Below are 25,003 nucleotides of genomic sequence, written 5' to 3'. Positions count from 1 at the left end.
GGGGGCTGCCCCTCTGGGCACTGCCGGCCAGCCGCTCTGCTCCCTGGGCCCTTGCTCAGGGCTTGGCTGCCTTGGAAATAGCGCAGCGCAGGTGCCTTGTAGGCAATTGTGTCGGGATTGTGGACTGGCAGGGAGAAAGAGGCTCTGGGGGACTGCACTGGAATGAAAAAGAAAAGGGAGAGAGGGAGAGAGCAGCTTTATTATGCTTTGTGCTAACAAACCCTGTTTTGTAACTATCCCGCAGATAATGCTGACATTGTTTGCTAAAAGCCTTCCAACAGTGTACAAAAGTGAACTGGAAGAAAGCTGGGGAAACTCTGTCGCTGTATTGTGTGGAGCGGGCCAGGGTCCTTCCCGAAGGTCCGTGTGCAGGAATAGGAAGGGTTTTTTTCTTGTGTGGAAATCGAACCATCTCTTTATTGATATTAATAGCACACTGGAGATGTTGGCGTGGCGCTCTGGGAGGTGGTGGAGAGGGAAGGAAATCTGATCCTGCTGGGGTAAATGACAGCCTTTTGGCCTCACGGTGAACAAGACATCCAGCCAGCCTCAGTCTGCATAATGGCATCCCGGCTTAACTGTTTGCTCTAGGAATTTTAATCTGGTGCTGTTTGTTTTTACTATCTGGGGTCTTGCTATTTTTTGTTGTTGTTCGGATGAGGGGCGAAGGCAATCTTTATTTTGAAAAGTGAATGAAAAGACCCAGGGAAATGGTTGCACTATACACTTGGATCACCGGCTGGGGATGAGCCTCTTCTTTTTTAAGGTCCGGGTGTTTATCATTTCAAGAGGCGATGCCCACAGGGGCTCTGTCCCGGGTCTGGGTATTTCAGGGTGTGGGGATTCCATCCAGCTTCTGAAATGAGTTATCCCTTCCCACTCATCTGCTGCCTCTGTCTGAGTAACTGTTTTCAACAGAAGAGTGTGCTGTTACCCCACAGGTTGGGAAGTGGGAGAATTTAAATAAAATTTCATCAACCTTATTAAAAAAAATATGTGGGGACTTGGGTCTTCTTGAGTACAAATCAGTCTGGAGACTTAGAAGCATTGATTAACAGTAAGGCTGCTGACGGCTCTTAATAATAAAATTACAAATATTCTATCTAATTGTAAGTATATGACTTTTATACTCGGTTTTTAAGAGGAAAAATACTTTTTTTTTCTTCCTCCCTGAGAGAAAGTAACTCGTCAGAGCACCTTCTGTGATTAGCGCTATTGTATTCTTAAATTTTGATTGATAGAGATAATAGTTTTCACTTAAAAATACAGACAGGTACTTTAACTTTCCATGACAATAGCTATTTGCATTTCTTTTATCTTTTTGTTTAACATTTGTGGGGGTTGGGATGGATTTGATTATTAACTCTTATTGCACACCAAAGGTAAATCTAAAACAAAGGCTTTGTTAGGGCTTCAAAAGCAAAACAGCAAATATTGTTTTTGGGTTTCAACACGTAAAGGCTGTTAAAGGATACCTATAAAATATTTTCACATGGCCATGGCCAGGGTTTTACTTTTGTGGAAGGCAAGAGAGAGAGAGAGAGAGAGTCATTCTTGCAGATGAGACAGACCCAGCCCATGAATGTGGCATTCTTAGGAGGCCTTGCCTGCCAGCCTACTAGAGATTTCCACTAGCAAGCCTTGGTTTGGGATTGCCTGGGCCACGTGGCTTGCTTTGTAGAGTATTTTATATATATATATTTTACTTGTCTACTAGAATGGACTCCAAAGTTAGGCACTCTGGATTGAGGAGGGTTGCAGAGGGTGAGCCAGGTAGAGGGAAAATATTATCTTCAGGGATAGGACTGAGATTTGGGAAATGATGGATCCGGACATAAAATGCTTAAAGTTCTTTGGCTCAAGCCAAGCAAAGGGGATCTAGCATTCTACACCCCAACAACATGTGTGGTCTTACGGTCACTTCTAGTGGCCAGGATCTGTACTGGACAATAGTTTCTTTCGCCTCTCTTTGCCTCACCTGTGTCTATCTTTGCTTCTTATCCTCCCCATTTACTCTCTGCCATTTCATTGTTTTTCTTTCTTCTCCTTTTCCTAACTCTTTTTTTCTTCACCGCCTTCCAATGTTTGTAAAGCTGACTTCATATGGAAAATTTTGAGAGCAGAGCAAAATCGTATCAGCGCTGTTTCTAAGGAGGATTTTCTAAGTGCAGACAAGATAGTGACCCTGGTATGATCATTTTGCAACTAGTCAAATATGTGTTGATATGTCTCGTGTTTTTGAAGAAATCATTGAAAAATAAGATGAAGAAAGCCAGCATGGGTTAAGATTGACTACTTAAAGAGGCAGCCCTCTCTTGGAAATTGGCCTATTTGTACCTATTTTCACAAATGACTTCTGTTGCCTCTCTTGCAGGAGCTGAGGGTCTGGGGAATTTGAGCCATGTTCCTGGACTTCAGAGAAAGAAGGGGTGCTCTCCCCTGAGGGCTGCCTTTACTGGTTTCCATCCCCCTGAATGGCTGGGCAGGCAGTAGGTTCTAGTCCAGCACTAGCTGTGCTGAAGCTTGAGGTATCTACCTTGGCCCTCCTTTAGGACCCCTTTTGCGCGGTTGCATAACATGAAATACAGCGAAGAAAACACGATCATTTGTTTTAGCTGCCATAAAAGAAAAGGAGGAAATACGTTTAATAGGAAAAAAAAAAAAAACCAACCCCAAAACCCAACCAGACTCTATGTTGTCCCTTGTCAGCCTGTGTGGTAGGAGATCACACCTCCACACTTACCTGCAACTCAGTTCCAAGTGACACCTGTGAGTGCCTGCTTTTTGTATTACTTATCAGACCGATGGAGTGCGAGGCGAACTGTGTCATAGAAAGAGCCAACGTGAAGCATTGTCCTCACACAAGAGCTGCACAGAGCAAAGCTCTGAGTGGAGCACGAGGGCAGAGCTTTGGGAAGGTGTTAGGTTAGTGGATGTGGCAGGTGAAATGTGGGTCTTTCTGATCACCACGTAGCCTCGGGCAAACGACACGTGGTCAATAGGAAAGAGACTAAGGCGCAGCTGTACTTGTGCACAGGACATTTGTCATTGCAGAGAATGACAGAAAGGACATGTTCTATTTACCATATCCTTGGCTCCTCTTTTGAAACCTAAAACCAGTAGGGGACTTTAAGAAAGAAAGAGAAAAATGTAATTTGTATCGCATAGGCATTTTTTTTTTAAAAAGAAGGCAAATGGACTTGAGAGAAAATATTTCGTTTACCTTTTCTCTTTTTATTTTAAAACATCTTCTTGTTTTAATTTTACATAAAAGCTTTGCATTATGTTTTATTTTTAGTATTATGCTGCCAGCAAACATATAGGTAAACAGCTGATGTGTTTGACCAACAAAACTGAATGAATAAGTAGTGAGTACAGTTTGGGAACTGCAAGTTTTATGCTCTTGGCAAAAAGTGAACTACACATTTTTCTTTCAATTGTTGATTTCTGATTCTTCTAAGCTTCTAATGATGCCCACTCAAACCCCAGCACTACCCCCTAATTTTCTTGTCTATTGTATTGACACATTTTATTTAATTCAGCATGATGGCAAACAGCTGTTGAACTATTAATCTTTTCGCCGCCAAACTGGGGGAAAAAAATCTTTCAGATTACTTTGCTAATGGATACATTTTCTGGAAACTAAAATCAACAGAAATAAATTAATGAGTGGTCAAATGTGCATGTGCATGAAAATTTATGGAATAGAGTTTACATCTCACTGCCAATTTTTTTATGTATAAGTGAAAATTAAATGTAGCCAATTTTGCATTGCTCTAGTATGTGTAGGTTAGAGGGTCAGTTGTATAGTTTTATTATTAATTTTTTTAACTCTTTACCCTTGGGAAAAATTAAACTGAAAAAAATCAAAGGGTGAAAAAGCTTCTATTTCCATTCAGTTATATTACTATATGTAGATAGTGAATAGTGAAGGTAGATGAATAGGGAAACAGGCCCCCCTGCTTACCTGAAAATATTCTGCAGGTTTTAATGTAGCACTAGAGATAACTTTATGCAAAGTAGGCATTTCAGCAGCTTTTTTTAAAAAAAAAAATTAAATTTTAATAAGGTCCAGTTGTTTGTCAGGCCTATATGATAGCAAATCTCATCTGCATTGCAAAGTCTGATACTATAGTTCTGACTGCCAAACATGCAAAAAATAGACACGGTTCAGTAGATAAACATATAAATTACTTTAGAGTGTATGCATTGGAGAGCATGTCAAGGAAAAAGGAGAGAGAAAAGGGTCTTTTCTTGCTTTGAATTGCACAGGGGTCTGCCAAAGTTCACATGTATGTGTTAAGGTTTGTTGAGGATTGGGGATATAGCCCAATAGTAGAGCGCTTGCGCAGTGTGTGCAAAATGCTAAGTTCAGTGTCCGGTAGGCTGGTTTGATGGGCAAAAGAGTGATGGAAGTAGCCATTTTTTGTGTGGATGACTCTTCTGTGCCTTGTCCCAGGAAGCTCTTGTTTGAGCGCAACAGGACAGCTTTGCAGATATTCCTGACCATCACCGCTCTGTGTTCCTTTCTTAACCATCGCCAGCTTCTCACCACAAGACAAACCCATCCCGAGGACACACATCAGCAGTAAAGCGACACGATTTTCATTTTCAATTTGAATTGCTTTGTGTAAAAACAAAAAAAGGATCGGGGAAGGTTAAAAAATAGTCATTTGAAGGCCCCTGAGCTAGGGTTTTCCCCACCCAAATGATGAACATTTATGGTGAAACCTTCCAATTTCCTCTTACAGTAAACATGAAAATAATGGTTTCACTCATAGCCGGCATCTTTTTTTTTTTTTTTCCTTTCCAATCTTAATGGCAAGAATCTGCATTCACTTGCTTGTGGAAATGTCATAAATTGGCCTTGGATCAATTCGTCAAAAGTGCCACTTGAAAATTTTTTTAGTCCTACCGAAGGAAGATTTTACTGTTCTTATCAGTGTGACTTGCCTTCTACATTCAAGACAGACAGACATAGAAGCAATAAGCTGTTCATATAAAACCTAAACTACTTCACTACATGTTGTTCTCAAGAGTGAGCAAAAAGCTATCCTCATGTTACTAAAAATAATGAGAGGATTTCACCTTCAGAACATTATTTGAGCATTTGGTCAAGCGGTTGAGGAATGAATCCTCAACCCTTATTAGTAACTTGATCTAAAATTAATAAACAAATGTTTTCCTTTTCACTTGGGCCATATGTTGATCTGCGTTCCGCGGGCAGAAAGAGGCAGCTTGTAATGTTTCTCCCAGGCTTGCGCTCCGCTTTGCATAAGGAGGTGTGCAGATTCAGGAGTGATGCGGGAGAAAATGTGTTTCCTTCTCCTTTTGTGCTTTAGGAAGCTTGCTTTCAGTTGTTTATTTCATCTGACACGAACCATTTGTATTTCACTTAGTATATCTGGTAGAGATATATGCTCTGTGAACAGCTTTTATCAGCAATTAACCACCAACCCTCCCCCCCCCACACACAACAAAAAACAAAACACAAAAAACAAAACACTAAAATCCTGGTGCTTTTATTCATCATGAAAGGTCCAATAGTAGCCTCATACATCATGTCTCCCAAGAGCAAACTCCCGCCCTTCCAAAGAGGGAAAAACAAAATAAAGCTTTTGCTTTAATGAAATTAGAGATGTTGGGGATGTTAACCAAACAGAGACATGTTCAAGTATCAGTCTGGTTTCCAAAAACAAAGGCTTATGAGTCATCTATTATTCCCCATGAAAAATAATTTTTTTTCTCATATTACAGGCAATATGAGAAAAAGTTCATACGTAAAATGTGAAAGGTTTCACCTTGACTTTTTCCATCCCAAGTTCATTTTGGTGCCTTGGGGAACAGGAAGGTGTATGGTCCAGATAAGTGGGCATCTCCAGGCTTAGTTTTTTATAAACGCTGTAAGTCACTTGCCAGTGACCACAGCTGAGTTCCTGGATTGTTTTTGCTTGTGTTGGTACGAAGCTGGGGTGATGTTACTTGTACCACTCAGGTTGTGATGTTCTCTTTTGCTTTCAGGGTGAGAGGTGACCTTTTGAGGTGACTATAACTGAAGATTGCTTGACAGAAGCCAAAAAGAAAAGGTAAATGTGAATGTAATGAGTGGAATTATGTCTAGAACTCTATCTATGGGGGCCTTTCAGTTTGGTTGTTGCCTGAGCTCTATTTGTGAAATTGACCTGTGTTTGTTTTTGGAAGTCTTAAAGGATTGTTCTCAAGAAACAGTCCCATCGTGTCACACTCTCCCACCCCCAAATGATGTCAAACTTTCCTATTTGTTGAAGCTGAACTTTTCATAACTTGTGCTTGTCGAGTTGGTAGGTTTAAAGTTAGAAAGGAATATTCATATCACACACACAAAAAGTGGTGATTCATAAAATTAACTCACTTGCAAATAAGAGTAAGGCATGTCAGTGTTCTGTGCTGAAGTGGTGTTGTCTGATTTATGTTCATCTTCTGGCTTTGTAATTGACTTCTTTCAAAATTAATAGGCAAGCACCATAGCAACATGCTACATTGAGGTAACTGCAGAGCAGAGCGGTGAACATCCCTGTAATGTCAGCGCTGGGCTGCCTTGTTCTCTTGACCTTGCTCGGAAATCAAATGAGTACGTGATTTTAAAAATCAGAAGTTTTCAGAGAGACTAATGTAACTTGATGAACTAGAATCAAATTTAATTTTCTCAAATTGACTTTTTTTCTTAATAAGGGAGGGACAGTTGAAAAAAGTACTCAGATTAAGTGCTCCTGCATGGTAAATCTTGACTTGATTTCAGAAATATGCTTTGAGACTGGGAATGTGGCGTAGTGGTAGAGTGCTTGCCTAACTTGCATGAAGCACTGGGTTTGATTCCTCAGTACCATATAAACAGAAAAAGCCAGAAGTGGCGCTGTAGCTAAAGAGGTAGAGTGCTAGCCTTGAGCAAAAGAAGCTCAGGGACAGTGCCCAGGCCCTGAGTTCAAGCCCCAGGACTGGGAAAAAGTAAATGCTGTGGGCAAGGCCAGGGTCATCGTCTTCTGTAAGATAATTTGGCCATTTTCATGTCTGATGTTTCTTGAGTAGAGGTCTGTTAGATTTTTGCTTTTGGGCCTTTACTGGTTTAATTTCATTTAGTGGCCCTCTGTGAATTTAACAACAGATTAATTTTCTGGCATGGTTGAATAAGGCCTTTGCTCAAGCTTATCTATTTGTACAATGCCGACTTCTTACTCTTTAGTCTGAGAGGGTGTTGTTATAGACCTTTTAGAACCGGAAGATATTCTTTTTTTTTTGTCTTCATTCTCACATGGAGGTTTTGGTTTTAGAATGTATTAGAAAGGAAATAGGTTTGTTTTGATAGTTGCCTCCTGGCATATTTGGTTTGTACCCAAAGGGGGAAAAATCTGACTTGCTTTACTTCACTGTTGTTTAAGTTGAACTTTTGTGGCAAGCACCCGATTATCCACATAGAAGTTAGCTATTCACGCCAGACGTCCCAGGAGAGGAGAAGCTGATCCCAACGCGTGCTCAGGGTAGACACAGCAAGATATGCCAATGCACTTCTCCTAACTGGATGACTCCGTTTCCAAATGCAGTTCTTAGGAAGACTCGGCAAACGTTTTCTCCCAAAGTCTAGTTAATACCAATTTTCTGCTGTGAGGACACTTCGCACCCTGTGACAGCCTTTCCATTTGATGTCATTTTCTCTCTGGTCTCTGTCACCTCTCAGAGCAGATCACAATCCAAGGTTCACCTCCTTCAAAGTCCTACAGGTGTTTAACTCACCTTTTGCTATTAGCAGAGATTCCCGGGGAAGTAAAGCAGTCAGTCACTCAACAAAGCTGGAAAAGTACTTAGGCAGGAAAAGTTGAGGATTGGGGGTGCTTACCTAGCACTTGTGAGATCCTGGGTTTCATCCCTAAGCCCCCATGTATGTGCATATGTGTGTGTGTGTGTGTGTGTGTGTGTGTGTGTGTGTGTGTGTGTGAGAGAGAGAGAGAGAGAGAGAGAGAGAGAGAGAGAGAGAGCGCTTGATCTTTACCTTATCTACCCAGCTTCACACAAGAACTTCATCTTATCACCTCTTTCTCTTTTGCTTGATATAGTCATAATGTCTGTTAGGCAAATGTGATTTCTTACTCCTTCCCTGTTCCATGGTATTGTTCAAACATAAAAGATATGGGATGCTGAGGGGAAAAAAAAAATTTGCAGAAACAAATCTTCCAGGAATTTTGTCATTAGTCTCGACTGAGATGGATAAGTTCATGTTTTTTTTAAAAATGCTTTTGTCATAATCACTGTCAAGTACATGTTCTTTTATCCCATTTAACATCCTGTAAATAAGCACCTGCATTAGATTTCTGGATCCCCCAAATAATTTCTTTCTCTGATGCTTCCTTTCATAGTTCAAAGAAAGCTAAGTAATACATCTTTGTAGTTTCTCTGTTTGACTGGACTGCTGGCTACATCACAGTAAGCTTTTCTGCAGTCTATGTAGTTGTCCTTGACTTCGCTTTGTTACTGTCTTTGTGATTTTATTTTTAATTTGTTTGTTTCTTTGTGGGTCAGTGCTAAGGCTTGAACTCAATGCCTTGTGGTCTCATTTGGCTTTTTCTGCTTAAGACCGACACTTCAGCCATGCCAATCACTTCTGGCTTTTGTGCTCATTAATTGGAGATATGAGTCTCTTGGATCTGTCTGCCTAGGGTGGTTTTAAACTTCATTCCTCATATCTCAGCCTCCTGAGTAGCTAGGATTACAAGTGTGAGCTCCCAGTTCCCAGCCATAATAATTGTTTTTGCTCTTCTATAATGAACATTTTATTATTTTTTATTTGTTTTAAGTTTACTCTTAAATTTAAATAATTTATTTTTAACTTTTTCACAATGAACCTATATTATTTATTTGGTTAGTAACAATAATGCAATTGTTAACAAAATAATTTCTTTATTTTGTTGTATTTATTCCATCTATATTTTCACCCTTATTTCAATTGCTTTTGTAAAATTAGGATATATAGACTCATGTAAAAACAAGTATGTAGTGTCTACCTTTAAAAAAAGCTCAAGGATCTTTCAAAGACAAAATCTTATGTATCTTTGTCACCTGCATATAATAGAAAAAAACATTTTACTTGAAATAAGAGGTTTTAAAAGGCCTATGAAATGGGCATAGTAGCCAGCATTTTTGTTCCTTATGAAGAATCCTTAAAGGCAAGACCTTGCTATCTAGCCCTGGCCAAATCTAGCTCATTATTCCCGCTGCAAGAAGGCTGAAGATTTCCAAGAGCAGGCGCTTCTCAGAAATGCTCTGCTCCAGATTTGAAATCTGGGAAACTGTCAGTACTGATGCAAAATGTGCTATCCGGGCACTGTAGGAACAATTAGCTACATGTGTTCACCTGGCCTGGCAAATTCAAAGAAACAAGGGAAGCCATTTTTAATGTATAGACTAAAGGTTTGAAGAATCATAAATAGCAGCCGTCCTACTTGGTAGTGATATAATAATTTTCTAAGTAGATGGGAGTGTGTTATTCAGTTGGGCCTGCTTGCTGGCGTTCCTGAGAAGTAGCTGGCAATTATTCTAATTCCTGCTTTACGGAGTTTGAAAGTAGTCCTGGAGAGTAAGTAACTTACTGAGGAAGGTCATCACGAATGTCAAAATGGAAACTAGAAAGAAAACTTGGCTCGGATCACAATTATACTGTCTTCCTGTGGTGGCTGCCGTGGCTTCATAAGGATCTGTGGCATTTCTTCCCCCCCCATTTCTCCTTACCCTTGACAGTTCACCCACTTACATTTTGCTTAAAACTCATATCTGGTTTGTACAGTTGATCATTTTGTGTTCAATCCTTAATGACATTGCAAGTTGAAGAGCATTGTTCGGCCCACAGGGTTATAACTAAGTGGCTATTTTAAAGCATTAGACATCTACAAACTTCACCTCACTAATAATTACAAAATTCTCCCCGGACCCGATTGAGTTCTTTTATGCTAAATGAGGGAACTATACTACATACATATACATTTTATTCATCTCATCTTCTATATTAGAAATTATCCTTTGGATAAAAATAATACTAGGGCTGAGGAATATAGCTCAGAAGTAGAGTGTTTGTTGACTAACATGTGCAAAACCCTGGAGTTCCTCCCCAGCCCTGAAAACAGTAAACAAATAAAAGATAAAACACCATTCAACTGTTTGAAATGTTACTTATTGGTTCCTTTGAACGTATATATTTTTTAAATATTTACTTAATGACCGTAATAATTCTGAGCCAGCCCATTGAAATGATCTTTTACTAGCATTCGGCATTTGAATTATTTAACTTCTTATTCATGAAGTTGTTAGGTTACATTGTCTGCATAGGACCATTCAGCCAGCATGATTAAGCATCAGAATGCTCTCTGTCCCCACAAACACATGACATACCATGCCTGGATTGTAACAGTCATCACTGAGTGTTAGCTGATGTAACAAAGAGCTCCGGACATGCAATGATTTCAGCAAAATAGAAGTTTGACTTCTCTTATCTAACGTTCTAGCCAGGTGGGTTTGACTGGACACATCCTTCCACCTGTCATCTCGGCCCTTGGGAATCTGTTGGTATCTGTGTGGCTGGAGCAAAAAATGTTGCCACACTGGGGGGAAAAAACATCCAAAGCAGACAATTTCCTGTGAAGTTGAGGAGTTGATTTTTTTTTCTTTTTTATTTACGTTACACCTCTGGACATTTAATTGGCAGGACTATGGTCATGTGGCTCCAGAACCTTTTAAGAGTGGTTGAGCAGTATCTCTCCTTGATTGGGTTCCAGGAGGCTGGGAGGAAGTGAAGAACACATTTGAGAGGACAGTTAGAACATAACCTTGTGATTGACTGAGTTGGTCCCTTCCGGTGGTTTTATTCATTCATTCATTCATTCATTCACCCATACAGAAGTGATTGATGGTTCTGTACTAGGTGACAGAATCTTACACACACGTGTTGTCCTCATAAAATATATATTCTGGTGAAGAAGACAGACATGATGGTGGTGATGACAAATGTGAGGAAGGGGAGGTGCTGATCACCCTCAGAAAGGATTCTGTACCCAGGAGAGAAGGGTGTCGGGGATGATTTACTTTAGCACTACAAGGACACTATTTGAGACTCAATATGATCTCCTGGTACTTTTCACACCAGTCTTATTTTGAATGCTAATAGGAATGTTAATTTTCTTGTTTCCAGGTTTATTGAGATTCTAATTCACCTATCATATACGTCCACCCATGTAGAGAATTCATGGTTTTGCATGAATTTTAGCATCTTCCCCAAGTTTTTCCAATCATTCTACATAGTTCTGGAACATTTTATCACTCAAGGAAAGAAATCTTATGGGTTGGGTATTACGATTCATGCCTTGAACCCCATCTTTTTGGGAAGCAGAGATAGGAAAATTACAGTTCCAGGCCAGCTCAGGGAAAGCTGGCAAAACTCCATCTCAAGAAACAAGCTGGATATGGTGGCACACATCTATAAGCCTTAGCTACTTTGGAGATGGAAGTAGCATGCTTGAGGTCAAGCATAATAATGCCTCATAATATCATGCTTCCAAAACAAGCAAAAGCAAAAATGGATGGGGGCCTGGCTCAAATGATGGAGTGATTTTGAGAAGGAAAGGTGGGAGGGAGGAAAAAGGAAAGGAAAGAAAGGAAAGGAAGGGAGAGGGAAAGGAAGACTAAAAGACTAGTATTAGAGCCAGGCGCCGGTGGCTCATGCCTATAATCCTAGCTACTAAGGAGTCCGAGATCTGATGATCTACAGTTCAAAGCCAGCCAGGGCTGGAAAGTCTGTGAGATCTTATCTCCACTTAACAACTCAGAAAAAGCGGGAAGTGGAGCTGTGGTTCAAGTGTAAGAGTGCTAGCCTTGAGCAAACACATAGAAGCTCAAGGACAGAACCCAGGTCCAGAGTCCAAACCCCAGGACACGCAAACAAACAAAAAATCCATCACAAAACCTAGTATTAGGATAATATTTGATTTCACCATTCTCCCTTCCACTTACCTCTTTGACAACAACTAGTCCACTTTGTATCCATATAGATTTCCTTACTGTCCTTACTCTTAAATCTAACAGAACAGTAGCCTGAAATATTCTTAGAAGGGATAGAACTTGAGGAAGATGGCTAGTGTTTGTGTGTTTCATTTTCTGAGTATTGCCATAGACCTGACATGGCCTTTCAAAAGTTAAAATGCAAAATTTAAATGTTTGTATTTTAAGTTAGCTGTTTTTAAACATTGTTAGCCATAATGCTAAACTAAGTTACTCTGTAAACAAGAGCTGTCTCTTTCTGAATGTTAGTTTCAAAGGGAAAAAAAATTTAAATATTGTTTTCCAGAGAAATATGCTCAATAGAGTTCTTTTCAAGTAAAAGCCACTTGGTGAAATGTACACAAAAGACATATTTGATAGTAAAGACAATATTTGCAGCAATTATCAAGTAGCCATATTTGATACAGTGAACAATCTGAAACATACAAAAGCAGATAGCAAATGGGTTTTGCTGCTCTGTCTGCCTAGAGCATCAGTTTTCCAGTGGCTCACCTGGACGGCTTAGGAAACCATTCGCATGCGCGGCCTGAGTTCTGGGCAGAGATGGAGGAAGCATCCCTCTTGCTGGTGATTCCAAACCTTTTAGAAGAGTTCAGAAACATCACTGGGTAAAAGCAACGTCCTCCAAAGGGATCGCCTTTGTGTTAAGTAATGCCCAGAACTTCAAAGAAATGATAGTTGGAATCTTCACGGGTTAGGACTTGTCACAGCTATGTTGTGGCATCTTTTTGAAAAAGACTGGGAGTGATTGGGACTTGGTAAATAGACGGAGTGAATTGTCTCCGTGGTCTTTTCTAGAGCACTGAGCTGTTGCAATGCCACAGCCTTTGGATAGAGATGATAGGGTGGAAGCTGAAAAACCATGACATTTCTTTTTGTTGTTTTTTTTCCTCCCTGCTCCATTCAAAAATGCAGTCTTTTTTGAAGTATAAAAATCCCATAGCTTGTCCCTTGAAATTTGTATATTAGTATGTATGGAGTATATAATTAAAGGTAATTATATGTTTTGTGGATTACCTGACAGTGTTTGATAAGTTGCATGAAATTACTGTTAATTAGGAAAGCAAGCTCACACCCCTAGCTGGACGGTGTCTATTGCTGTCCCTGGGTTGGCGTGCTGTTCTGGAAGCTGCAACTTTCCTCAGTTCTCTTGTCAGAAGGTCAGGCTGTTTCCCCGTCAAGGAGTCCTAAGCAATCTCCAGACTGGAAGTGGCCTGAAATCCATTCATTACCAATTTTGCTTTAAAGTTGGTTTAGACGGATGGTTTTCCAACTAGGCACTGGGATTGATTTGTGAATGAGGATTTCCCTCCAGACTGCATTCAATGGAACAGTTATACAATGAATACAATCCGAAATCAGCCCACCTTGTATCACAAGGATTTTAGGTGTGTGTATGATAAAGGTTTTAAAATGGATGGATACTATCTTTTCAGTGTAACACAGTTCGTACTGTAGGTTACTTGGCTCCATTCATTTGTTCATTCACTATATCTTTCTGAAGTTTCTGCCGTGGGTCAGCCTTTGGGCTAGGCCTCTCCTGTTGAGCAGGGAAGCCACTGTCCACATATAGCCGCTAGCATTTGAAATAGCGTCAGCTGGCACTTTAGGTGCTGGAAGTCCACAAGATATTTTGAAACCTCAGGGTACCAGTGGCTCACACCTGTAATTCTAGCTCTTCAGGAAGCTGAGATCTGAGGATGACAGTTCAAAGCCAGCCTGGACAGGAAAGTCTATGGAGACTCTTATCTCCAATTAACCACCCAAAAAGCCAGCAGTAGAGCTGTGGCTCAAGTGATAGAGTGCTAGCTTTGAGCCATGCCTAGTACACACACACACACACACACACACACACACACACACACACACACACACCTCAATTCTGCCCTTTTGCTTTTGAAAATACCACCACAGTGACACTTGACAGGAGTAATGCTTCTGTTGGACAATGGTACTGGAGACCATGGGCATACAGCAGTCAACAACAGCTACTAAGCATGTCTTCCTTCTGCTGCTTTGCTCTAGGGAAAGGAATAGGCAGGGAAACAGTAGAAGTTAAAGCTCGGTAGTAGGTTCTCTGAAGGAAGTAGAGGAGGACCAGGAAGGTCAGACTGTCAGAGGGAAGAGGTTGCAGCTGTAAATAGATTGATCCAGATAGGCCTCACTGTGAAGCCAATGAGATTTGAGCAGTGATGATACCTTTGAAAGAACAAGTCTCCCAGCAGCCAACGCAACACCATCAAGGGGCGAATGGAGCAAGGGGGTCACGACGGAGCGGGGCAGGCTGAGCAGGGCATGAGAGCTCATTGTGTTCTTAGGGAAGCAGGAGTCTTTGAAGGGCTTCCAACTGGAACAATCACTTCTTCGTGTATTCAGTGCATCATTCTAGAAAGCTGTCTTGACAATAAAGATTGCGTTGATGAGGCCACAGGAAGGAAGCTGGCTAGCAGGCTACACAGTGACTAAGTCCAGATGGTGGAGGAGATGGTAACATTTGGAATTTATTTAGGATAGAACTGAGTTGTTCTGTAGTAGAAAGGTGGTGAGATTGGTAGTAATGTGTCCAGGATGACTGATGGATGGCTTCTGGGAAGAAAGTGAAGGCACTTGTCAGAGGCTGGAGCTGCCGTTGACTGGACGAGGGAAGATTGCACTGATATGTTCATGGTTTTATCATCCCAGATATCTGTCGTTCCTTTGTCCCTGAGCAAGTTTTTCATAGAATTTGTTGGTGTTATGCTTTCAAAATTTTCTTTAAGTTTCATTAAGGCTTGAGAACTTCAAAAGTATACCTTTTAGAGGACAAAAATGTCATTTGCCTCGTTTGCCCTTCCTCAGTGATATAGCTAGCACTCGTTGCTGAGCACCTGCGAGAATCCTTGTGCTCAAAACTGAGGTGTAGCCCAGGAGGACACCAGAGCCCATCTAGTTCTCACATCTTCAAGCTGCTCTCCACCAGACTTCTTGAATCTACTTTTGCGCATTACCGAGGGTGAGATGGAGAAAAGGAAATATTGCGCCCCCCCCCCCCCCAAGCTTCTGGGTAACTGTCGCCGCCTGAATTGGAGGCACTCCCTGTCTTTTGCCCACATGCCTTCCTTCCTTTCATGAGGTAACACCCAAACCAAGTAGAAATATTACAACTGGATGACACCAAAGTTGGCTATGTTAAATAACAAAATGAAAACCAAAGTATACTTTTTTTTTCTAATATAAATGGCCCATTCTTGGATTTCATCTCGTGTTCCTTTTTTTCCCTCATCTCCAAGTTACATTAAGACAATTCACATGTGTTTCAAACTATTGACTATGGCAAGCATTTGCTAAAATGCATACCCTAGAAAATGCCCCTTTTCATCTCCTCCTTCTCTTCCCTTCCCTTTTCCTGTCTGTCTCCTCTGTCTATTTTTTTTAAAAAAGATCTGATAGAGACATAGGTTGAGTTAGTATTCTCCTACTTGACAACAACTGTGCATTTGTTGGATATTTGGGTTTTGTATAGCAAGAGAATTTAGGCATTGACTGTCTTTGTGATTGATGGATACAAATGAGCTTCTCTGTGACATGTTTTCTCAAGGGCTGGAGTGAATAGAAAGATAATGGTTCATGTGGCATCTTGTTTGTGAGGTGGATAGTGATTGATCCAAACTGCCTATGTTCTCTTTCTACTTTTGGAATGGGGTTAACAGTCTCTATTTACGTCTCTGGGGAAAAATACTTAGAAATGGACAATTGTCATTGGAAGGATCATATAACTTCATTAGGTAATTTCCCATATAATATATAGTTATTATGTAATTTGTATGGCAGAGGAAGTTTTACAGACTCATCTTCCTGCTTTGCAAAATGTACTACCAATTTTTGTTCCTACCAGTGCTCCATTAGCAAGTTCATTTCAATGCACATTTTATTAACAATAACTTTCAATGTTTTTGTTGTTTAGTTTGAGAAAAAATTCTTATTTGTTCTTATCCAACTTTTTGTTTATTAATGAGTTATAGAAGTTGGACTTGAGCCTATTAACTGTTCTTATTCTCTTTACTGTCTGTAATTGGGGGAGCAGTCAGTGTTTGAAGGATCAGACATGTGTTGAGAGCAAAAGAAGGAACTCTGTTATTGAGTTACTAATAGACCACAGTGTTTTTATCCCAGGATTCACCAAGTACTATAAAATTTTAGATTCAGTCAGCCACCTGCGGCACATGCCTATAATCTTTGTTACATAGGAGATTGAAATCTGAGGATCATGGCTCAAAGCCCCCCCCCCCCCCCCACACACACACACAGGAAAGTTTGTGAGATTGTTTGTCTCCAGTTAACTGGTAGAAAGCATCCAGTGTAGTTACGGCTCAAGTGACGTGTGAAAAAGATGAGGGACAGCATCTAGGCCTTGAGTTCAAGCCCTAGCACCTTCATAGAACAAAACAAAACCCACAAAAAACAAAAAAACAAAAGAAAGATGAAAACCACTTTAAAATTATTATTTTTTTCTTAGATCATGATTAGTACTCACTTCTTCTCGGTAGTGTTTAGGCACCTTTGGTCTGCTAGGGAGGAGCAAAGGCAAGGCTACTATGTAAATGTGACCTCTGGGGCATCATCGTGAGACACCCTGGCCAGGCAAAGCAGCCTCAGCAGCTGATAGGAGTGTGGGGGTGCTGCTCCTCTGTGGCCCCACACAGAGCCCTGACTAGCATCCTTTCCCATTGCTCCAGAGTCTGAGGGAAATTTGGCAGTGTCCCTTAAAGCACTTTAAGGCCCAGCTTGGGCCTGGGAAAGTAAGGGGGAGCATCTCCCATTGGTGTATGGTAAGCTCCAGCCAAGTTGGAGCTGCAGAGAGGAACACTAGGGTTTCTGTTCTTCGCTGAGAGTCTAATCTGTGAGTCTAAGAACCACCAACTGCCTCTCATCCTCTTCCCAGGGAAAGCAAATGTGAAGAGAAAATGTACACCATGTCTAGTTTTTCTTTTCTGCGAGAGGTCCCTGGTCTCAGCACGAGTGTTAAGATGAGGGTTTGCACTCCTGGGTATAGATCTGAAGGAATGTAGGTCAACACCCAGTGCAGATACCCACACACCCATGTTTATTCCAGATATATCCACCTCCTGCCCACCTGTTGCAGAATGGACCTGAGCTGTATATTCTGCTAACCAGTAACTATAGGTGGCTATTGCATTGAAATGTACTTCACCCCGCGAGCCTGCAGCCCACAGGCCATATAAAGCCCAAAGAATTATTTGGTACATGATGATATGGGAACATAAGCTTCTAGCCAGCTGCCCTTGTCCCATGTGACTATTCTGGTGATTTTGTATGGCCTGAGAATGCTGCTTTAATTTCTAAAAGGCACTTGTCAGCAAAAAGGTTCCCCACTCTTGGTCCAAGTTGGTGAAAGGTGAAAGGTCTACTCAAGAATTCAGGAAAAGAAAATGACAAATGTCTTAATGATTTTAGATAATGTCTATATTTACATGCAATGGATTTAATAAAACATGCTATGATTAATTTATTTTTTCTTATTGTGTGTATACGAGAACATTTTAAGTTATATTTTATGGTTCATACTGTGTTTTGGTTGGGCAGTTTGGGAGAGACACATCACAGTTTTCATTTGCCTGAATCGTGCTTCATTGTTCCTACTTTTAGGAAATTTAAAAATAGGTTTCCAGTGTCTTTCTGCAACTGTGGATGTGAAGCAGCATTATTACTTTATGGCCTTGTGTGTATGTAGGTTGCAGTATAGTTAAGTAGTTCAGCTTTGTTGACTAGAGAAGATTATGTATAACAGAGCTGGAGAAACAAGCTTGTACATTCCATTCAGTGAGCCTGTATGATTATTTCTAAATAAGAGAGATTTTTTTTAACCCAGTGATATTGACATTTGGAGATGGGTAATTCCTTTTCTTTTTAATTCTCTACGGTGCTGGTGATTAAACACAAGGCTTTGGCCATGCTAGGCAAGTGATCTACCACTGAGATACAACTTCTGCCCTTGGTTTATTGAGAGAAAGTCTCACTATGTAACCAAGACTGACTTTGAATTCATGATCCTTCAGCCTCAGCCTCCAGAGTGGTGGGATTAGAGTTCCGGGGTTAGAATTGCAACCTATCTGGCTTGAATAATTCTTTATCATGGGAGCAATGCTGTGCATTTTAGGGTGTCTGTTAGTATCTCTGGCTTCTATTCACTAGAGGCCAGTAGCAGCCACTCCCCCCCCCCCCCCGCCTTGCCATTCCACGGGTGGCAACTCAGAATGTCACCAGATGCTGTTAAGTATCCCCTGAGGAATGAGATCACCCCAGCTAAGAGGCATTGACTAAGGACAAATGATCAGCATGGGAGATGCTGGGTGAAAGTGGTACATGTTTGAATTTTGTGAATGTACATTGAAGTATATTCCCCAAGTGTTTCTAAGGAGATTAGGATCAATTCATGCTTCCACCAAGAGACACAGTGATTGTCATTTAATAACACAGGAGATGTAAGAAGAGGGCTGGGTATAGTTATTTCACTTGTTAGGAAATGTCCCCTCAGATGGCTCAGATTTCTGCTTTCCTGCTGCTTTTCAGTTTGGGGAAGTCCATGATGGGGCATTGGGGTATTGCCGGCCAGGCTGTGAGTAGCCATAGATCATCTTTATGTAGAATCCGGTCCAGGGTGGTCCAGATGAGTGTGGTATTTTCAGAGCCTCCACTCAGGGATTTGCCCTAGTGAGGAAGGTCAGAGAAGGCTCCATGGGGAACTGATGGTTAATGAGGTCTGGAGAAAGGAAGGAGGTAATGAAGAGCCAAACGGAAGGGGCCACGTCTGCCATGCTGAAGGAACTGAACCCAGAACAGTATAGAGGCTGCCAGGGTGGATACAAGGTCATGGTTACAGGCTTGTGGAAAGGATGTACCTGTGTTCACATCTGGGCTCGCACATCCATATACATCCATATACACACATACATACACATATAGATGTATAGATATATGTATATCTCTCTACAAATATCTCCATACACATATACATGTATAGATACGAAACTGCATACATATATATGTATATGTATTTATATATGGAACTGGATGATCAGATTTACATTTCGGAAGACTAGAGTAGATTTCTGGAAGGGAGGAGAGGCAGAATGTAGCACAGAAGAACTAGTGTGCAGGCCAGTCATCAATTCTCACCAACCATCAGGCATCTCTGTATCACTTACTTATGGCCGCTCTATGAATTGCTCTGAATCCCTGTTGGTGCAAGAGCCTTCCCTGTGGAGCGGGCTTGGTCGGGGGTGATTCTTCTTTGCTCCAGGTGGAGTTGGCATTGGTCACTCACAGGACTCCTTCCGGCTGGGAACTGAGCCATGGCCGGAACAGCCACACAGGTTTCCAGGCGCTCCTGTGGGGGATGGCATCTTCAGGCTAGATGGAAACCTGGCAGGGTACTATTTCTATGGCCTTGTGTTTTTTTTTGAAGCGCCTCACATGATCATCCCCACACACTCAACCATCTCTGGGTAGACAGAAGGGGAGGGCTCATTGTAAAGCTGCCTGTTGTGGCCATGTGTCAGACACAGTTCAGGATGCTGAGGAAACTGTACTGTGACAGATAGGATCCTTGCCTTCTTGTGGCCTTACAGAAGGAGACGCTAGGCTAACAAGTGAGAGTGGGCTCAGGTACAATTTGCGAGGTAGTAAATTAAAACAGTGTGGTCCTAGAACAGCCAAGGAGGGGAAGAGGCCTTATTGCCTGCTGGATTCTTGGGGGAAGAGGACAAATGAGGCAGACATGCCAAGGCTCAGGAAGTGGCATTCCAGGTAGCAATAAGGGCAAGCTGAAAGTCTAGACTGGGCATGCGTGTGGCCACCCCTGCAGGGAAGAGATATGGCTACTCTGACTGAAGCCCAGTCATTAAGAGGGAAACCAGATTGTAGAGTGAAACAGTTGAATGTGGCAAGAGGCTTTTGACCACAGAAGAGATGGTTAGGATTCGGATGGCCATGCACAGACAAGGACAAGGATGAGGAAGTCCTTGACCAATACTCCTGCTTAGTTTTAAAATGAGGTCATGCACAGTCCTTGATAGATGGAGGAAGGATCGTAAGAGTGAAGAAGTTATTCACAATGATCCCTAGATTTCTGTGGATCATTCTTGGGATTGAAGCAATGGCTTTGTCTTTGGTAGATATTCTACCACTTGAGCCATATTGCCTGTTGTTTTACTAAGTTGTGTGGTTTCTTTTTTGCACAGTGTAGTCCCCAGACTATCTTCCTCTTACCTTCACCTCCAAGTAGCGAGGATTAACAGTGTATGCCACTATGTCCAGTCTTAACGGTCTTTTTCAATATATGTATATATAATTTGTTTGATTATTTGCAGTGCAATATGTCAAAGGGACTCATCCATACTAGCATAAGTGTGCTACCACTTACCTTTGTCCTGACACCTGTGATTCTGGGATAAAATCTAAGTTTTTGATGTCAACTCCTGTGGATAGAGGTATCATTGGCTGTGTCAGTGGAATGTTGGGAGGATAAAGGAAGATAATGAACATGAGTAGAACTCACCTCAGATTCCTCAGGATAGGACTATCCTCTCATGTATTCTTTTTGTCCTCTATAAATGGGAAGCCCAGATGTTTCTATATTATAACAAAAGTATGTTTGTCCATTGTTTAAGATTTGTACCTCATTCCTAACTGTCCATATACCCTGATACTTTGTTTAGAAAACACCATTGCTGGAGACCATGGAAAGAAAAGCAACACTATAGCTTAGGAAAAAATAGATTAGCAAGTAGTCCAGTATCACTGTCCTGCTTTGTCCTGAATCTGCAAAAATTACTTATAGAAATCAATGTGTCACTGGGTGCCAGCTTCTCATGCCTATAATCCTAGCTACTCAGAAGGCTGACATCTGAGGTTTGCAGTTCAAAGCCAGCCCAAGTAAGGAAGTCCATGACATTCTTATCTACAATTAACCCCCCCCCACACACACACAAAGAAGCAGAAGAGGAGGAAGGGCTCAAGTGGTAGAATGAATGACAGCCTTAAATAAAAGAGAGCTCAGGGACGGTGCCCAGGCCCTGAGTTCAAGCCCCAGGACCACCGCGTGCGCACGCACGCATGCGCGCGCGCGCACCCACCCACCCACATACCACACACAAATACGTGTGTTAGGCAATGCAGCAGTTGGGTTTCTTGTTCACTGGTGCCTTTTTTTGGTGTTTGCTGATTTTTTCCCCCAGCTTGTTAATTTGTGCTGGATCTACCTATCATTTGTGCAAATTAGTACAGCTTAACTATAAATGAAAATGTCAAAGTTATTATATTATTTAAAATTAAAGAATAATTAGATGGAATGAAAACAGGCTGAAAGAATGCCCCAGGATATGTTGAAGGTGGAAAGGACAGGGAAAAACCTGAAGAAGTACTTAGCAGAGTATGGAGGACCCCCTCCCCCACCTTCATGCTTCAGAGCCCCCATGCCACCAGGGGTGGGCACGTGGTAGCTATAACATGTGTGGTTCTAGCAGTGTGGGACTCAGAGCCAAGGCTCACCTGTGCTGTCAGGTGTAGGTCCAAATGATCTTTCACTCAGTCTGTAAAATATATTATTGTGTACAAGGATTGTGGGAAACATGTTTCACGTATTTGCTGGGTTCTTCATAGTAGATATCAGCTGATCCTCCAGAATTGTTCCTCTCTGCTCTTTCTCTTCTGTGTCCATCAAGGATTTCCACACCTTCTGCCATATCAGAGAAATGCCAGTCGAAGTGGGGACAAGGAATGAACAAACATACAGTTGAACAATAAATGGACAGTTTAACAAAATGAATACTAGAAAGCTGAAACATGTTTTGTTTGTTGAAATTGGGGGGGCAAAGGGGAACAGATAAGTCGAGAGAGGAAAAGTAGGCAAATGTAGTCATTATATTCAATGTACCTTTGCGAAAATGGAACTTGAGGGGTTGGGTGGGATTGGGAGAGATGGGGAAACTGCTGGAAGGAGATGCATTGTATGTATAAACTGATATGTTGAATTGAAACCCTTTTACACAACTACTTAAAGAGAATTTAAAAAATAGAAAAGTCCCCAAACAGAACACAGACCTATATTTAATAAAGAGAAATAACTCTAGTATGTATTGTCAGTTGACCTAATAGGTAGACTACTATTTGAATTGATTAGAAAAGATAAAAGGAATGTATGAAGAATATATGTATTGTTCCATGTGTGTAGAAACTTTTGTACAGAGAGGCAAGAGACTGCTAACAATGCTTGTCTTGAGAAGGGAATCCAGTGGTTGGGTGTAGAATTCGATTTTGCTATTTACACATTTGTGCAGCATGACTATAGCATGTATGAATATACCACACGCCTCTACATTATTCTAGAGTATCAGAGAACAAATTCTTAGTTGGACAAGGGCAATAGGTGTCTCTGAAATTGATCAGATACTGGTTTTGATGATGTCTCCATTAAATTCTTGCTTTTAGTAAAAGTGAAAATCAGATAAGATTGCCGATTGATTTCAGAACCCTGTGATAAGAAACAGTGAATTCAGCGCCGCTGGACCGGCTCTTACTCTGCGCCTTGTCTCCTGTGATGCTAATTCTTCTTGACCTCCAGGACTAGTGCATCATCAAGAATTTTTTTTTTTTCATACGTGCACTACAGAACACTCAGCACATGCTGGCTTAAGCAAAAAGAGACTTTTATCTGATGGTGTAAATGAACAGGTCAGACCTAGGCCTGGCTTCTTTCAGCCTACACTTCACCTAGAGCTCCCTCTGCTTTCTCAGAGCTTACCTCCTGCTAGCCAGTCTCCCTTCTGGTAACCAGGCCCTCTTGGGGCCACAGGTCACAGGGCCAGTTGTCCAGGCTCTCCCATGGTGGCCTCGGGCACAGGCTTCTACGAGCTTATTGGCACCCCGAAAGGCTGATCTTTCACTTCATTCTAAGTTGTTTCCTGTTTCCAACCAAGTTAAAAGGGATAAGCCAAGGACAGGAACAGGTATTATACGCTAACTTCTGTGGGTCTGGGGACAAGATGCATTTAATATTCCTGAAGATCTCAGGTAGTTCAGAGTATGATAGACAAGGCTAGGGTGGAAATTCATGTTAATGGGAAATAGTAGACCCAAGGGGATTCTAGAAAAGGCCCAGGTCTACCTAGGAAAACCAGCAAAAGAGAGTGAATTGAATGCCCTTTGTCAAACCAGTTAATGATAATTAGAGAGAGAGAGAGAGAGAGAGAGAGAGAGAGAGAGAGAGAGAGAGAGAATGAGATTATGAATATCTTGGGATTCTAGAGTTGAAGCTCAGGTGAGGAGATGGGCTTCTTCTTGGGTTAGGAATTGGACAAAGCCTTTGCCGGATGAGAAAGGCCTGGGCAGCGGATGTAGGTCATCAGTCTCCGTGTCTGGTTTCATATGGCTCCTATATTGCCATCATCATCTCTTCTTATAGCCACTGCCCATGACCAAACCTGCCTGGGCAATCATGGGGTTCTCAGAACAGGAGAACATTTTCTCCCTTTGCCGCTCATCTGGGAAGTAGTTCCGGGTCTTTCTGGATTGTTAACTTCTCTCTCTTACTCAGTTCCTTTCCTTGCTCATTATCCGAGCTGCCACAGTATTGCCCTTTAAGGGAACAGGTACTCAGGTACCCCCGTAACACATGAGGTGTGTTCAAGGACAAACTTTGTCATCAGACGCTTCCTTACCAGCCGAGAATAGAAGTAGCTGAGGGCTGTATTCAAGGAGATCAGGCATGGCAAGGAAATATCAGCCCACTTTTGTGCTAGAAAACTCAATACAGAAGGCCTGAACCTGACAAACACAAGGGAATTAGAGGCCAGGAGAAAGCAACTTGATTTATGACCCAGGACGGAGGGAGGAAGGGTGAGGCCTGGGTGTATATTAGAGGTTGCAGTCAAATCTTGTTACAGTGGTATTAGGTCAGATGACACTGTGTCACATAAGCCAGATGTGCACTGAGGAGTATAGTGCCAATGAAAAGCAAATTGTCATTTGCTTGTTAGTCAGACTTGACTCTTCCCAGCACTTCGTTGCAAGTTATTTTTTCGAGACTGAGCTTGAGCCTATGTCCCAATGTTGGGGTTTCTTTTGGTTCTGAGCACACCTGTGCAAATCCTGGCACTTCTAGGGGAGTCATAGAGACACACAAATCCTCCAGGATGTGCCTTGCACCAGCTGTGCCTGTCATTCATCCCCAGGAGAGAACCATGCAGGAGCGAGGGAGATCTGTGCACTTAGGGTGAGGCCCTCATCTGCATTGGAGACGTTCTGTGGGGAGATGTGCCGAGCAGTGTGGCCTTCCCAGGTGACATATTTGCCGTCTAAGAAAGGCCATGCTGTGTTCCCATTGTCTGCAGATGAGAAATAAGCTAGACTAGAGGAGCTCTAGAAGACAGGTGACACTTGAAAAGCTTATCAGCAGCAAGATTAGGAAGACTTCCATGGATTCCCAGTTCTATTCAGAACACAGTCTTAGCCTCAGGTAACTCTGGAATGAAGGCACAGAGCTTTTCATCGTAATTAACCAAAGGTGACAATGTCTGTTTTTGTTTCTTTGCTTGGTTGTTTTTTGTTGTTCTTGTTGTTGTTTGTTTGTTTGTTTTTTTCATAGCATTTTACTACAGTTCATGAATGTCAAACTGGTCTCCTGAGAATGATTGAGGAATTTCTAGTTTGGAAAACAAATGCAGCTGGGTGCTGGTGGCTCACACCTATAATCCTACTCAGGAGGCTGAGATCTAAGGATGGTGGGTCAAAGCCAGCCTAGGCAGAAGAGTCTACAAGACTCTTATTTCTAATTAACCAGCAAAAAGCTAGAAGTAGAGCTATGGCTCAAGTGGTAGAATGTCAGCCTTGACAGGGAATTTGACCTACATGTGATATAGAGAACATTGCC

General features: G+C 41.7%; 1 protein-coding gene across 3 annotated transcripts in view; it reads left to right on the top strand.

Annotated features, from left to right (window-relative positions):
* The window catches only part of LOC125358749 (forkhead box protein P1-like), a 219,684-nt gene that overhangs the window by 126,969 nt on the left and 67,712 nt on the right, over positions 1–25,003 (top strand). For all 3 annotated transcript variants that reach the window (XM_048356159.1, XM_048356161.1, XM_048356160.1), the window contains one exon: positions 6,022–6,086. The gene's annotated coding sequence lies outside the window, so the exon portion shown is untranslated. The remainder of the gene's footprint in view (positions 1–6,021; positions 6,087–25,003) is intronic.

This window comes from Perognathus longimembris, chromosome 10, assembly GCF_023159225.1.
Source record: "Perognathus longimembris pacificus isolate PPM17 chromosome 10, ASM2315922v1, whole genome shotgun sequence".
Classification (NCBI taxonomy): domain Eukaryota; kingdom Metazoa; phylum Chordata; class Mammalia; order Rodentia; family Heteromyidae; genus Perognathus; species Perognathus longimembris.
The sequence above is the reverse complement of the archived record's forward strand: the minus strand, read 5'-3'. Positions and strand labels throughout refer to the sequence as shown.